General features: G+C 44.3%; 1 long non-coding RNA gene across 1 annotated transcript; it reads right to left on the bottom strand.

The window, feature by feature from the left end:
• Positions 1-318: 318 nt before the first annotated feature.
• Positions 319-2109, bottom strand: LOC148404719 (uncharacterized). The gene is made up of 4 exons (XR_015861397.1): positions 1360-2109; positions 761-828; positions 583-661; positions 319-451 (listed from the first exon to the last, which is right to left on the bottom strand). It is a non-coding gene; the product is annotated as an uncharacterized LOC148404719 (long non-coding RNA).
• Positions 2110-15741: the final 13632 nt, after the last annotated feature.

Below are 15741 nucleotides of genomic sequence, written 5' to 3'. Positions count from 1 at the left end.
TGCTCTGACACTTTGGGGTCCAACTCATGGCCCCACGCACCATCGTAATTGCCGTCCACCACCTCCTCCTTCACCCGCGACCGACCACCGCCACAGTCCTTACGCGATGCCATACCGTCGCTATAGATAAATCCCACTTTTGATAATGTAGCGTTTCAATGAATCTGGCATGTGTTTGATAGTTGGCTCTTTATTCCACACAACAAAGAGGAGTTCTAACATCCATGCACGGAGACAACAAAGAGGAGTTCTAACATTCCCGCACAGAGACAACAAAGTCAAGTCCCCCTCCCACACGCGCGCGCTCCCCGATCCCCCCCGCCGTTTTAGTTTTAAAGCCATTGCAGTCCTTGTTTCATCATCCGTGGCCTCTGTGCGTGTCGCCAACAGCTTCTACAAAGATGAACTCAATGGACATCAGGCACCACCCATTGTAGACCTTGACATTGTGCTGTAAAAGAAATATGAATTTGGGAAGAAAAAAAACTACCTGCAAAATAGTTTTTCCTTGATGTATGTCATGTCAGTCGCACATGTACGATTGCACAGGAACGAGCAGACAAGTTTTTTTTTTTTATTTACCAGCGCTATCAGAGCAGTCTTCTTGTGCACCCTCTTTGCACGAGTTTCACCACCACGCATATTGTCATTTGTGTAAAATCTACAACAGAAAAAAAATGTCAACATTGAGAGCAGCCACCACATCGTAAGCCTTCACTGTTGTCTTTTCTAATCTACAGTACAGATGTCAAACTAATACCTGTCCATGGTCTTGGAAACATGCAGGTCTTCAAATCAGCCCCTCCCAACACAAGACTGCTTTGCAATCTGTATACAAGGCATTATGAACAGTGTCTCAGACGAGTGGAATTAAGAGCAGACAACATTGTATTGAGGACTTTTTTTCTTGTAAATCAAGCAAAAGAATAACTGAAAAGTCAGTAACTTTGACAGTACAGCAATTAAACCAAACGGAACCCTACAGGTTCCATTTGTAAGCTATCAAGAGTGAAGGGGGGATCACAACATCCAAAATTTTGACTAATCTTTCCAAGCTTAATCATTCTGTCATTCATTCTTGCATCCTGTTTGTCATTTATTTCCTTGAACATCAAGTCAAAGGTCTCCAGATCAATCATGGGCAACAGTCCACTCTCCGCATCACATTATGAATGAGAGTTGAGGCTCCTCAGCCCATGGATTGCCAGAAGGGGCTCCATGATGACCTTCAGAAACTCTGACAATAAAGAGAAATAGAAATAAAATACTCACTTAAATTACGGCAGCTATGTCCTCTTTATAAATGACTAATGGCTACTAAAAAAAAAAAAAAAAAACTGATGGGCGTTTCACACTCACTTCCTAGCTGTTGAAGAATGACGCAAGTGTTAGCTGGAAGATTCAAAGGAACGGATGGAGCAGGGCGACCAAATGCAGCTTGGACCAGGGTTTATTGGAGAAAACAAAACTAACAGACTCCGCAAACTGACATGACGTAACAAAACAACAAGAGGACTAACCGACGGCCGTGAAACAAAGGATCTGAAGACATTAATGATCCGACGGGGAGTGAGGGGCAGACAAGACTTAAATACACGACAGGTAACAAGAGGCAGGTGAGAATGATCAGACTAATCATGGGCACACAGGAGGGGAGGGGCGAGCACGCAGACCGAAACCATGACAACAGAGACAAATTAAAACGGCTGGGGACGAGACGTGACAGAACCATTTTCCAATATTGAACTTTGCCCTGTTTGAAAAAAAAAAATGGCATTCTGTCTGTGCCTTTGAATGTGGTGCAATTTAATTTGGCTGTTGTATTCATTTTAAAATAGTACTGATAAAATTGCTTGTTCTACAAGTTGTTATCCAAATGATGAAAATGTACAGGGTAAACCTGGGTTTTATTTTGCACTTTGACGTTTGAAAATCAAGGCAATGACACGTCATAAATGAAAGTTCCATATTGAAGATTGCAATTACGATATACGCTTTTTGCATACGCTCGACAGTAGCTAAACATACATAAGTATATTCAAACCACCAATAACAGATCAATTTACAAAGATAACACAAGGCAGTTGTGATTACTTCCACAATCAAGAATAAGTCAAATCAATCTGTACCTTGTGGAGTCCGGTCAGTTTTTAATACAGATGCTCCTCTTTTCTCCAGGTTTGGAGTCTGAAAAAGAGGGAGAGGGAAAAAGAACATGTCTGATTTGACAAATCACCCATTAACTCCTGTTAATCACATGACACAACACAATTTTAACTTTAAAAGTGAAAAATTTTCCTTGCAGTTCCATGCCCTCTAGAGCGCAAAACAAAGTTAAGTGCACATTCAAGATTCAAGAATTTTTTATTGGCCATTTTAATGACATCAGAAGATAAAGACCTACCACTCCTTGAGCTAAATCTGGAGTCACAAATCACTACATGGGTAAAAAAGGGAAATTACATCTTTCCCATGCCATCAGAAAATCTCAAATTTGCGAATAACCCCAAACAACTCCAACTACTTGCAAAAGTAGTTTACATGGGTCACTTCATACATTTCAAGCAACATATAATGCCTTGTAATAAAAACGTAAGATGAATAAGTTTTAACCACGTTTGAAAAGTAAAGGATGTTTACTTTACCAAACCACCCCCCAACAAACACATACAAACAAATATAAATGTCAATCAGGTTACAGAAATAACCACACGTCACCGGCTCAATGGTCTTTTAAAACAAAGCAATGCAACCTCTGTTCATTATTTAGACACCCTACAGCTGGTTTATGGTCTAATATTTCATATATATATATATATATATATATATATATATATATATATATATATATATATATGTGTAATTTAGACGTCTATTTTAAGTCTAGAACATAACCTAAAATAGACGTCTATATCAGGCTACAGAAATAACCAATTCACATGTACGGATCAATATGCTTGTTAAACACAAATCAAAACAACTTCTGTACATTATTTATACAACTTACGGCTGGTTGAGACTTTAAAATTTCAAAACATGATCATATTTGATCTTTTTAATTTAGACGTCTATTTCAGGTCTATACTAGACTAAATTTAGATGTCTAAATTAGGTCTATACATAGATCAGACGTCTAATAGATGACTATGGCTGACAGGGAAACTGGCCTGTTTACTGCAGTCACAAACACCAATATCACCCTTCTTATGAATACAATAACAATAATAAAACAAACTTAATACATCTAATAAAAAATTCATTCAACTTTCATAGCATTGTTCATTTGTATTTAATTCATGATTATTTTAATCTTTGACTTTTCTGGTAGTGCAATTGACAACAGATTCTCCATTGTAATATCAACCTATTTGCAGACAGCAAAGGATATAGTTACATATTTACAAGTTCATTTACAATGGTAATGGTTCGAGGAATGTTGGTGCGAATGGTCGGCCCCTATACATTTTCATCTAACCAAATCTGGCCCGCTTTGCAAAAAATGTCATCATAATCATAATCATAAAATATTAATCCATAGTCTTTTTGTTGCTTGTGATCACTGAGTGGGCGGCGCGGAACGTCAAAGCGCAAACAAGCGCCGGTGTTGGGTACGCGCACATCGAGTGAGCGTGGACAGAAGTGTAATTTCCCTTCCTGGTTCATTCTCCACCAAACACACAAATCAAGCGAGACGCCATGCCACCATAAAAGAACACGGCGCAGATGGAGGAGATTGATGATATTAAAAGAGCGCTGGATATGCTGACGGAGGAAATGTCTCCTGTTAGACAACAGCAAAAAACCATCATGAGCCTGGTAGAGGAAGTAAAACCTTTGAGATTACAAATCACCGAGAAGGAAAAGCGGATTAACTTGCTGGAGAATCAGGTGGCCGATTTGGAGCAATACACCAGAATGAACGACATCATGATCACCGGTTTGGAAACAAAACCCCGTTCTGTCACGCCTTAGCCCCAGCTGTTCCACTAAGTGTCGGTTGTCTTGGTTTCTGTCTGTGTGCTCGCCCCTCCCTTCCTGTGTGCCCATGATGAGTTTGATTATTCCCACCTGCCTCTTGTTACCTGTCGTGTATATAAGTCCTGTCTGCCCCTCACTCCCCGTCGGATCATTGTTGTGTGTTCATGTCATGATGTCTTTTTGGTTCCTGTTCCTGTCATTGGTAATGTCACCCTGTCTTTTTGTTTCACGTCTTTTTGGTCAGTCAAGTTGTTAGGTTCTGTAAAGTCATGTCAGTTGCCGAGTCTGTTAGTTTGCGTTTTTCAATAAACCCTGGTCCAAGCTGCACTTGGTCGCCCTGCTCCATTTCCACTCCGATCCGTGACACGTTCATATGCACGAGCAGCGATGACGCGGAACCAAGAGGAGCCGAGTGAGGAGGACGCGACATCCGTTGAACTCCAGGTGATCGACTTTCTCAGCTCAAAAGGAATTGAGTTAGACAGGGGACCATCGAGGCTTGTCATCCGCTTGCAAGAAGAAATACTTAAACAAAACCAGCAATAATCAGGGATGAGAACGGCAAATGAAAAAACCACTGAAAATTAGCCGGGGTCTGGGGGCCACAGGCCCCCATTGGGGGCTGCAGGGGCCTCAGGCCTCTATTGGGGGCCACAGGGCCCACAGGCCCCCATTGTGGGCCGCAGGGGGCCAGGGGCAACGCCCCGGAGGGGCCTCAGGGGGAAAAGGTCCCTGGAAACTCCTGGATTTTGGCAGTATAGCAACCCCAAAACCATTAATTTCATTACTCAATTTCAACTGTTAAAAAAATATTCCTGCTTGGTGGGCTACCAAGGTGAATATAATACAGTCAAGCGTCGGTTTTTGACCACAATCCGTTCCAGAAGGCGGCTCGAGAAGCGAATCGGTCAAATTCCTAATCTATTTTTTCCCATTACAAATAATGGAAAATTTTTCATCCGTTCCAAGACTTTTTTAAACATTTTTTCATTCGCGCATTTTTGTCCGATTGCGCAACTGCAGCGCACCGCCGAACGCGCAAACGTAGCGCATCGCCGACCACGCAACTGCACCGCGCTGGTTGCATTATTGTGACAGAGCCGTAGCTGAAATTTAGAAAATATTTTTAAAGTCCTGATGTACTTTCCAAAATTTAAGTGGACCTCAGTGCGCAGGGAGCTTAATTTCGTCCGGTCGCGCAACCGCAGCGCGCCGGACGCTCATTGTCGCATTGCTTTAAGAGCGTCTTTGTGTTCCGAGTTGTAAGATGACGCTGCTCTCGAGCCATGCCCAGCTGAAGCAATTCCTGATCCCGTTCGACTTGTCTATTGCCCTGGCAATATCCTCGTCTTTTTTCTCTAAAACTTTTGCCATGCTGGCTAAAACTTTTGCTAATTAGGCAAATGAGTAGGCAAATGATGTGACGAAAGTAGCGCCAAAATGCTGCCGAAAATAAGGCGGCTGTTGTCGCAATACTGCTGCCACCCCCCCCATATAAAAACAATTTTCTCAACGGATCTACACGATTCACCAAAATGATACTCCCGACGGAAAAAAACACAGAGATCCGCGGCAGATTCTCATCCCTGAATAATAGTGCGGTTTGCAAACAGGAAACACAAATACGAGCTACTAAAACAGGGGAGACGGCGGAAAGGATCAGACCTATACCTCAACGAGAATCTGACAAAGAAAAAAAAACATACAACACTAAGGTAAACACAAACCACATTCATGACAATGGCTAATAACAATAACACCTTCGGACTAGAAACCTTTGTGTATAAATCAAATCAAGAACATAAATCACAGGACAGAATATGATATTGATCCATATAACAATATATAAATTATATATCAAATAACTATTATATAAGCAATAATATTATCAAACCATCTGTATCACTCCAAATCATTAAATCCATCGATCAAATTCCTTGTCCTTTGTCAACAACGCCGTGCGTGCGCCCTGACGTTAGCCTCATCGTTATTCCACAGAGCTAGTATATTGTAGCATTAACAAAGTAGGAAAGACGTGGGTTTGGTAAACGGCTCTTTATTTAACAAAACAAGAGTTCAACGAGCCAACAACTACTGAACTGTAACAGGCTCCAGCGCTGAGTAGCAAAGGGGGCAATCAAACGCCCACAAGAGAGTGATGTTTATATTGTTTCCCCATTGTGTTTCGCCGAGCTGGTTGCTTTGTTTATATTGTTTATATGTCCTACATAAAATATGTATATATTTATATTGTAACTTAGTAGTTTTGTTCTATAAAATAGCCCCCATTTTTTAATATTGTATGCATATTTTTTACATTTTTAGAATAGAATAGAATAGAATAGAATGCCCTTTGTCACGTGCAGGCGCCGGTGACTGCCCGACCACGCCCGCTTGTCACCAGAATCACCGGTGCTATCAGCGCAGCTAGCGCAACACTCTCCGTCAGCTTGTCTCGTGATGTCCATGTGCGCACTGGTCCAAGTAAGCTCTACTCCCCAAATCATTCCGACTCGATTCTTGTCCCGATTGTTTTGTCTGTCCTGCTCCCCAGTCAGCCGCTATCCTCGTCAGATCACTCCTGTCTGCGATCTGCTGTCGCCAGTGAGAAGTCCTGCCGATCACTCCGGCTCCTGGTCCGCCATCCAGCCGACTGTACGTGCGTAAAAGTCATGTCCGAGCCCCATCCACCGTCCCCGGACAGCCACCCGGCCGAGCGCCAGCCCCCAACTTCCATCCACGGAGGTGAAAGAGAGCTCCGTAGAGTAGGACCGGGCGTGCGTAAAAGCTGTTAGAGATGTTATGCTGTGTTGTGTGCCGTCATGACGGATGGGCAGCAGTTGAATACAGACACAGACTTGAGCACCAGCGGTTGTCCTCGATCTCATTCTTATCACTACATATATACACACAAACATGGTGTCAGAAGCGACTGGACCCGACCACAGTTTAGCTGGACAGCGCTGTGCTTCACTGCGGGGCCAGTGGAAGGAGGAGAAGAGGAAAGTAAGGACGAGCGAAACGGCAGTTAGCAACCAGCTAGGCTAGCGACAGCACCCACCATGGCATCGAATATACCGCCACTGGAGGAGATGAAGCTGAGCGGCGACCTCGCAAGCAATTGGGACAATTTCAGAGCGCAATTTGAAGACTATTTGCTGGCAACGGGATTATCAGAGAAAGACCAACCAGTACAAGCAGCAACCCTACGGAGAGTAATTGGTAATGAATACATATATACAAGCATAACTTGGGACTCACGGCAGACCAAGGGAAGGATGTAAAAGTTATTCTTGATGCTTTGGAGGAGTACTTCAAACCAGATAGAAACGTCATATTCAAGAGATTTGTTTTTGGAAACTGCAAGCAAGAGGAAGGGGAGCCGATTGATGTGTTCATAACGAAACTGAGGGAGAAAGCTGCTTCATTTGAGTATGGACAACTCAAAGAAGACTTGATCAGAGACAGACTGGTGCTGGGTGTGAGTGATGAAAGTGTGCGCTGCCGGCTGCTCAAACAAAATGATCTCTCTCTCGCATCGGCCATAGATATATGCAGAACGGCAGAGATGACAGACATGAGGATACAAGCAATCACGCAGGACAGGCCTCCAGAGACAGTGCATACAATGGATGGCCCGCGGCCACATCCCCTGCCCAGGCAGGAGCATCTGGACAGAATTCGAAATCAGACCCCGAACACATATGACAGCGCTACGTGCCGATTCTGGGGCAACACGTTCAGGCGTGGGCGTGATTTTTGCCCAGCCTTTGGAAAAAACTGTAGGAGTTGTGGGACTGCAAATAATTTTGCCAAAGTTTGCATGAAGAGGGGCCAAGCCACAAGACAGCTATACGCAGCAGACGGTGAAGTACCTGAGGACATGGACAGGTCTGACATGGAGGCACACATTTACACAGAGGAGAGCATAGGGGCAGTTTAGGGGCGAGGGAAGAAAAGGTTTGTTAACTTAAAAATGAATGGTGGGTTTCAGAGGTGCCAGTTAGATTCAGAGGCCACATGTGATGTCAAGAGCATAAAAGATATGAGGAGACTTGACCCTGGGGCAAAGCTACTACCTAGCCAGACCAGGCTAGTATTGTATTCAGGCCAATCCATGTATCCATGGGCATATTCCGCACAGAGTGCATAGTGAAGGGAAGAGTACACAGGCTACGGTTCGAAATTGTGAGAAGTGGACAGAGACCCCTGTTGTCAGGTGAAACCAGCGAGAGACTAGGCTTGGTGCACTTCACCATCCCAGAAGAACTTCTTATGGTGTGACACAGCAGCTCAGGGCCATTAACCAGACAGCATCTTGTGCAGACATACGCAGATGTTTTCAACAATCCAGTTGAGTCACACCCAGGTGATGTTCATTTTGAGCTAGATATTAATGTACCCCCAGTGCAGGCTTCCCCACACAATGTCCCGCTGGAACTTCAGGGAGGCAGTCAAGGCCCAGTTAGATAGATATGAGGCAGATGGACACCTAACGTCAGTGTCTGAGCCTACTGAGTGGATTAGCAACATGGTGATTGTCAGGCAGGCAGAAAAGTTGAGAATTTGCATTGACCCCAAGTCATTAAATCAGGCTCTAAAGAGGTCCCACTACATCATGCCAACACTTGAAGATGTGTTGCACAAGCTGCCCAGGGCCTGCATCTTTACACTAGTAGATGCAAGAGATGCCTTTCAACAGTGCAGATTAGACAAAGAGAGCAGTTACACCACCGCGTTCTGGACACCGTGGGGCAGGAAGCGGTGGTTAAAGCTGCCGTTTGGAGTGTCTGTGGCCCCAGAGATTTACCAGTGGAAGCAGCATGAGCTACTGGCAGGGCTAGATGGTGTGGAACCTATTGCAGATGACATATTGATTGTGGGGTGTGGGGGGACAGATGAGATAGCCACACGGGGCCATGATACAAAGCTGTTAGCGCTCATGCAAAGATGCAGGGAGGTAAAGCTGAGACTGAGTTTAAAGAAACTGCAGTTCAGGGTCAAAGAGGTCAAGTTTCAGGGACACATCCTGTCAGCGGAGGGACTTAGAGCAGACCCGGAGAAAATCAGAGCGGTCCAGGGCATGCCACACCCAGAGGACGCAGAGGCCATGCAACGATTCATTGGGTTTGTGACCTACCTTGCAAGGTTCATGCCATGCCTCTCTAAGGTGTGTGAGCCACTACGGAGATTGTTGGACAAGGATGTCCCATGGCATTGGCTGCCTAAACACGACACAGCAGTCGAGGAGATTAAGCGAATCGTCACATCGGCCCTGATCCTGCGATACTACGATGTGACCAAGCCAGTCACTGATGGTAGTCAGACTTGGCTGTTGCCTAATGCAGGAGAATCAGCCGGTAAGTTTTGCTTCACGGGCACTTACTCAGACGGAGCGGAACTATGCACAAATCGAAAAGGAATGTCTGAGCATAGTGTTCGCGTGTCAGCGATTTCATTACTATTTGTATGGACGGGGGGAGATCACAGCGGAAACCGACCACAAGCCACTCATCTCCATTTTCATCAAGCCACTCCCCTCAGCGCCCAAATGACTCCAGAGCATGCTGCTCACACTGCAAGGCTACAATCTGAAGGTGGTGTACAAGCCAGGGCCCAACATGCACATTAGTGACACCTTGAGTAGGGCCACGGCTCCACCGCAGGGGCCTGGCACGAGATATACAAAACAAACTGTTTGCTGCATGCAGCAAGCACAAGTGGACGCTGAACAGATAAATCAGGCTGAGCATCTGAACGTCACCAGCCAGCGGCTGAGACGGATAAAACTGCATACAGTGGGTGATGGGAGTCTTCAGCTGTTACAAGAGGTAGTGCTCCGGAGTTGGCCAGATTGCCGGGAGGACACTCCCTTGGCAATCAGAGAATACTGATCAATCAGGGACGAGATCAGCGCACAAGATGGTGCTTTTCAAAAGTCAGCCATGTAGGAGGAGATGCCTGTTACAGACAGGCCAGAGACACGCTTCACTGGCCCATCATGCACGGTGAGATCAAGGACTATGTGAGCCAGTGCTCAGCCTGCAACGAATATGCGCACGGACAGCAGCGGGAGACGATGATGTCCCATGCACTCCCTACATGACCTTGGCAGATCCTCAGTATGGATCTGTTCACACAAGCTGGCAAGGACTTTCTGATCATGGTTGATCATTATTTGGATTTCTGGGAAATAGAGTTGCTCCCGGATCTGTCAGCTGAGACCACAGTGCTGAGGTGCAAGGCCCAGTTTGCAAGGCACGGTCAGCCTGACCGGGTAATTACAGACTGTGGTGGCTAGTTCGACTGAAACGTTCAGGAGGTTTGCAAGAGACTGAGACTTTGACCATGTCAAATGCTCTCCCAGGTACCCAAAATCGAATGGAAAGGCTGAGTCAGCCGTGAAGATAGTCAAGAGTCTGTGCAAGAGGGCAGCGAGGGCGGGGACTGACCCTTGGCTGGCCATCTTGCAGTGGAGGAATACGCCTACGGAAGGCATGCTGAATAGCCCCGCTCAGAGACTGATGTCTCGCAGACTGAGAACGCCACTCCCGGTTGCTGACACACTCTTGGAGACGAGTGTGGTGGCGGGGGTCCCAGACAGGCTGCGAGTGAAACACCAGACAGCCAAACTCTGGTATGACAAATCAGCCAGGGATCTGCCTGAGTTGTGTATTGGACAGGACATAAGGATGAAGCCCCTGCCTGGGGACAGGGCGGGCAGGTGGCGAAAAGGGGTGTACTTACAGCTCTTGGGCCCCAGGTCATACCTGGTGGACGTCGAAGGGACACTGTACCGCCGTAACAGGGTGGATCTGCGAGCTGCGGAGAGTAACACTGCCATGCCTGGGCAACACGGAGTGCAGCACAACAGCCCACCAGCTGACAAACCCGGGGATCCACCTGACTACGCGATTGACACTAATGATGACACTGCCACAGTCGCCCAGGAGGTCACACTGCAGGGCTGGAGTGACGTCCACCAGCCTCAGAATGGATCGCCACTACGTACGCCTGTGCCGGGGCGTAGGACGGCCAGTGGCAGGCTTGTAAGAGTGCCGAACAGACTGGACTTGTGAGCGGTGTAGGTACTGTGGGACCTCGAGTTCAATTGGGTCGTTGTATGTAGTATGTTGTATGGTATTGTAATGTATAAGAAAAAAAAAACGCTGTTCTTTGAAATGTGGGTTAGGAGTTGTTTAAGTGTTCGCTGATACGTAAAGAAAAGAGGGGGAGACAGACTGTTGGAATTTAAATTTTATCTGCATGTATAAGTTACCATCGGCGCACCACCGTACATCTGTGCCGGGGCGCAGGACGGCCAGTGGCAGGCTTGTAAGAGTGCCGAACAGACTGGACTTGTGAGCGGTGTAGGTACTGTGGGACCTCGAGTTCAATTGGGTCGTTGTATGTAGTATGTTGTATGGTATTGTAATGTATAAGAAAAAAAAAAAACGCTGTTCTTTGAAATGTGGGTTAGGAGTTGTTTAAGTGTTCGCTTATACGTAAAGAAAAGAGGGGGAGACAGACTGTTAGAATTTAAATTTTATCTGCATGTATAACTTACCATCTATAAAAACGGAGATGTTAGAGATATTCTGCTGTGTTGTGTGACGTCATGACGGACGGGCGGCAGTTGAATACAGACACAGACTTGAGCACCAGCGGTCGTCCTCGGTCTCACTCTTTTCACTACATATATACACACAAACAAAAGCCATCTCCGAGCTCCATCCACCGTCCCCGGACAGCCACCCGGCCGAGCGCTGGCCCCCGACTTCCATCCACGGACCTGAAAGAGAGCTCCGTAGAGTAGCCATAATAGTTTTTCAAACCTTCTGCGTCACTTCAAATTAAATCCTTCAAAGTCTTCGTCCTCCGTGTCACTTACAAACAAAGCCGCTAATGATGTCATCCCGTGATCGAATCTTTGTCCTTTATGTAAACAACCGCCGCGCCACTGACATCAATTGAAATGCAAATATAATGACATCAGTGACCATTTGCCTGTATTTATTGTATTTCACTGTAACTACTGGAAACCCAAGGACATAAATAAGTCTAAATACAAACGTACGGATGAAAACATCCAAATATTTAAGAGTGAAATGTTGAAACAGGACTGGAATGGACTTTACGAGAAAGGAGAGATTGACAGCATACAGTAGATTTATAAATATCTTTAAAACATTATATGATAAAACCTGTCCTGTAAAGAAATACAGGGTTGGACAAAAAGAGGCAAACAGCTCATGGGCCACTAAAGGATTAAAAAATGCTTGCAAAAAGAAGAACATGCTGTCTAAACAATTCATAAATTGTTTAGACAGCATTATGAGGACATGTAAAAAGGAATATTATAATAAAACATTAGATAGTAATAAAATTAATATGAAGGGGATGTGGAAGGTACTAAACAGTGTTATTAAGAATGGAGCTATAAAAAACAAAAACACAAGCTACCCTGATTATTATATCGAAAATGACCGATCAATAAACAATATGAAATAGGTGGTAAATGGATTTAATAATTTTTTTGTAAACAGGAAAAATACAGGATCCAGACAGACTCGGGGGAATGGAGGCTGCTCAATGGGCGAGAAATGCTAAATCTATATTTCTTGGTGCAGTTAGCACAAAAGAAGTAATAGAGATTGTAATGAGAAGTGAAAGCAAAACCTCTACTGATTACAATGATATTTATGCGTATAATAAGAAAAAATATTGATGAAATTGCAGAACCATTTACTCACATGTACAATGTCTTTCACATCTTGTAAATTTTCAAATGACATGAAAATAGCTCAAGTTATACCTCTAAAAGCCAGCTCAGTGGTAGAGTGTCCGCCCTGAGACTGGAGGTTGTGCGTTCAAACCCCGGCTGGGTCATACCAAAGACTATGAAAATGGGACCCATTGCCTCCCTGCTTGGCACTCCGCATTAAGGGTTGGAATTGGGGGGTTAGATCAGTGGTTCTCAAATGGGGGTACGCGTACCCCTGGGGGTACGTGGAGGTACTCCAGGGGGTACATGAGATTTTACAAGAATATATACTGGTATTAAAAAAAAACAGTAAACTTGTCTTGTGATTGTCTTGAGAATTAGTTATAAAAGGTTTATTGAAATACAAATGTATGTTTTATATTCAGTATTCAATTTTAATCCTTAATAAACGGACTCTCCATAAACCAATAGCAGTCACCTGCGGTTGCCTTGATGACGCACTGTAACATGGAGATGTGGCTAAAGCGTAGCAACGATGCTGCTGTTGAAAACATGGAGAAACAAGTAAAAATGACGGCAAAACTAGAGCCAACGAAGTACCGACAGTACATGGAAGACAACCGGAGAGGACATTTTTAATGTCGTTAACGCATTTCTCTCTGAAAATGGTATCAGCTGGAAATCCTGCAGCAGAGTCTGTACAGATGTGGCTGCATCAATGACGGGCAGTGCGAAAGAGCTCATTGCACAGATTAAAAAGGAAAATCCCGCCATTAAGTGGACTCACTGTGTGATTCACAGGGTAGCGTTAGCGTCTAAGAAAATGAGCCCCGTGTTACATGATGTGTTGAACAACAGCATCAAAGTGATCGACTTCATCAAGTCAAGGCCACTTAATGCACGTTTGTTCCGCTGCCTCTGTGAAAACATGGGAGCTGAACACACTCAACTCCTCCTGCATACAGAAGTGCACTGGCTCTCTCGAGGGAAGATACTCAACAGGCTGTTGGAGTTACGAGCTGAAGTGCACACCTTTCTGACAGCACGGATCTCCCCATGCCATCTTGTTCGAGAACACGGACTGGCTTGCAAAGCTTTGCTATCTGGCAGATATATTCAGCAAACTGAACGAACTGAATGTGTCTCTGCAGGGCAAGGACACCAGCAAACTGAACCTGTATGACAAGGTGGATGGTTTCCTGAAGAAAACAGAGCTGTGGAAAAGGGCATGTGGTCAGGAGGATTTCACCTGCTTTCCTCAGGTGGATGCTTTTCTCTCCAATGAAGATGTGGAGACAGCGACAGTGAAGTTAGTCATAGTGGGACATTTGGCTAACTTGATAAAGGGCTTTCATTGCTACTTTGCTGACATGGAGGAGAAATCTGCACAGCTGGATTGGGTGAGAAGCCCATTTCTCTTGTCTGAAGCAAAGAGAAGCAAGCTTCCTGTCACTCACCAGGAAAAACTGATGGAAGTGGCATCTGACCGTGGCCTGCAGATGAAGTTTGGCGCATCCACTCACACACAGTTTTGGGTGTGTGTGAGCCAGGAGCACCCTGAGCTGGGACAGAAAGCTTTGGAGCAGCTGCTGCACTTTGCCTCCACATATTTATGTGAGACCTTCTCTGCAATGACTGTGATCAAAACAAAGCAAAGAAACAGACTGAGCCTGGAGAAGAACTTGATCACAGCAGTTGCCTCCCTGCCACCAAGGATGACAAAGTGAGGTACAAGCCCATGTTTGTCACTAAAATGTAGTATGAGTGCAAAAGACTCATTCAAGACTGTTCAATGCTTGTTCAATGCTTGTCAAATCAAAATCAAATGTTCAATGCAACAATTCAATTTTAAGAGAAAAAAATGTTTCTTTTTTTATCCCAAAAGAGGTAAAGTTGATTATTTTTTATGAGCAAATCTTTATTTATTGTTAAGTTATCAATTTATTTTGTAAACAAGATATCATTTATAATTAAGTTAATTTATTTTTATGAACACATTTTTAGTTATGTATATTTTTATTTCCTTGCAAGAGATTATTACAAGAAAGATTAATATAAATTAGCAGTGTTTTGCATACAGTATTTGAGTTTTGAAAGGGTTTATGCCTTCTTGGTAGTCACTGTTTACTTTTTATCGTTTTTGTTTCTATATGCAATGTTTGACACATAAATGTGTCCGTCAGGTATATTGCTACAAGTTGTTTAATTTTAATAAATCAAACACTGATGGGACAATTCTGTACCTCTTTCTTTTCGACCAGAAATGTGTTGCGCTGGTCAGGGGGTACTTAGCTGAAAAAATATTTCAAAGGGGGTACATCACTGAAAAAAGTTTGAGAACCACTGGGTTAGATCACCAAATGATTCCCGAGCGCGGCACCGCTGCTGCTCACTGTTCTCCTCTCCCCCAGGGGATAGATAAAAATCACACGGGGATGGGTTAAATGCAGAGCACAAATTTCACGACACCCAAATGCGTGTGTGATGACGATCATTGGGACTTTAACTTTTAAATAAATGTGGGGATAGACATCATTACACGAATTACAGGCCAATATCTGTACTCTCTCAGTTCTCCAAAATCCTTGAAAAGCTGTTTACACAAAAACTCCATAACTTAATTGGAAAAAAAAACAAGCTTTTAGCTGACAGTCAATATGGATTCTGGAAGGACAGATCAACAACAATGGCATGAATGGATCTTATAGAGCAGTGGTCCCCAACCACCGGGCCGCGGACCGGTACCGGTCCGTCGGTCACTTGGTACCGGGCCCCTAAGCCGCACAGAAAAAAAATATATATTTTATCGACGATCAATTAATTCGGGTCAAGGCACTCGTCCCGGTCACATGACATGTTTCTGCAGTCGAGCCCGCAAAGCTAGCAATAATGAGTAAGAATTTATTTTAAAAATATTAAAAAATTGGTGATTTTATTCCAAATTACATCCGTTGGTGCATCTGTGTCCCTTGTCCCCAATGTCAAAACTGCTGTCGGACTCGACACACATATTACGTTAAAAGCTTACAAGCAAAAAT

Source organism: Syngnathus floridae, chromosome 1 (genome assembly GCF_059516105.1).
Source record: "Syngnathus floridae isolate MCC-2025c chromosome 1, RoL_Sflo_1.0, whole genome shotgun sequence".
Lineage (NCBI taxonomy): Eukaryota > Metazoa > Chordata > Actinopteri > Syngnathiformes > Syngnathidae > Syngnathus > Syngnathus floridae.
This window is presented reverse-complemented; position numbering and strand designations above follow the sequence as displayed.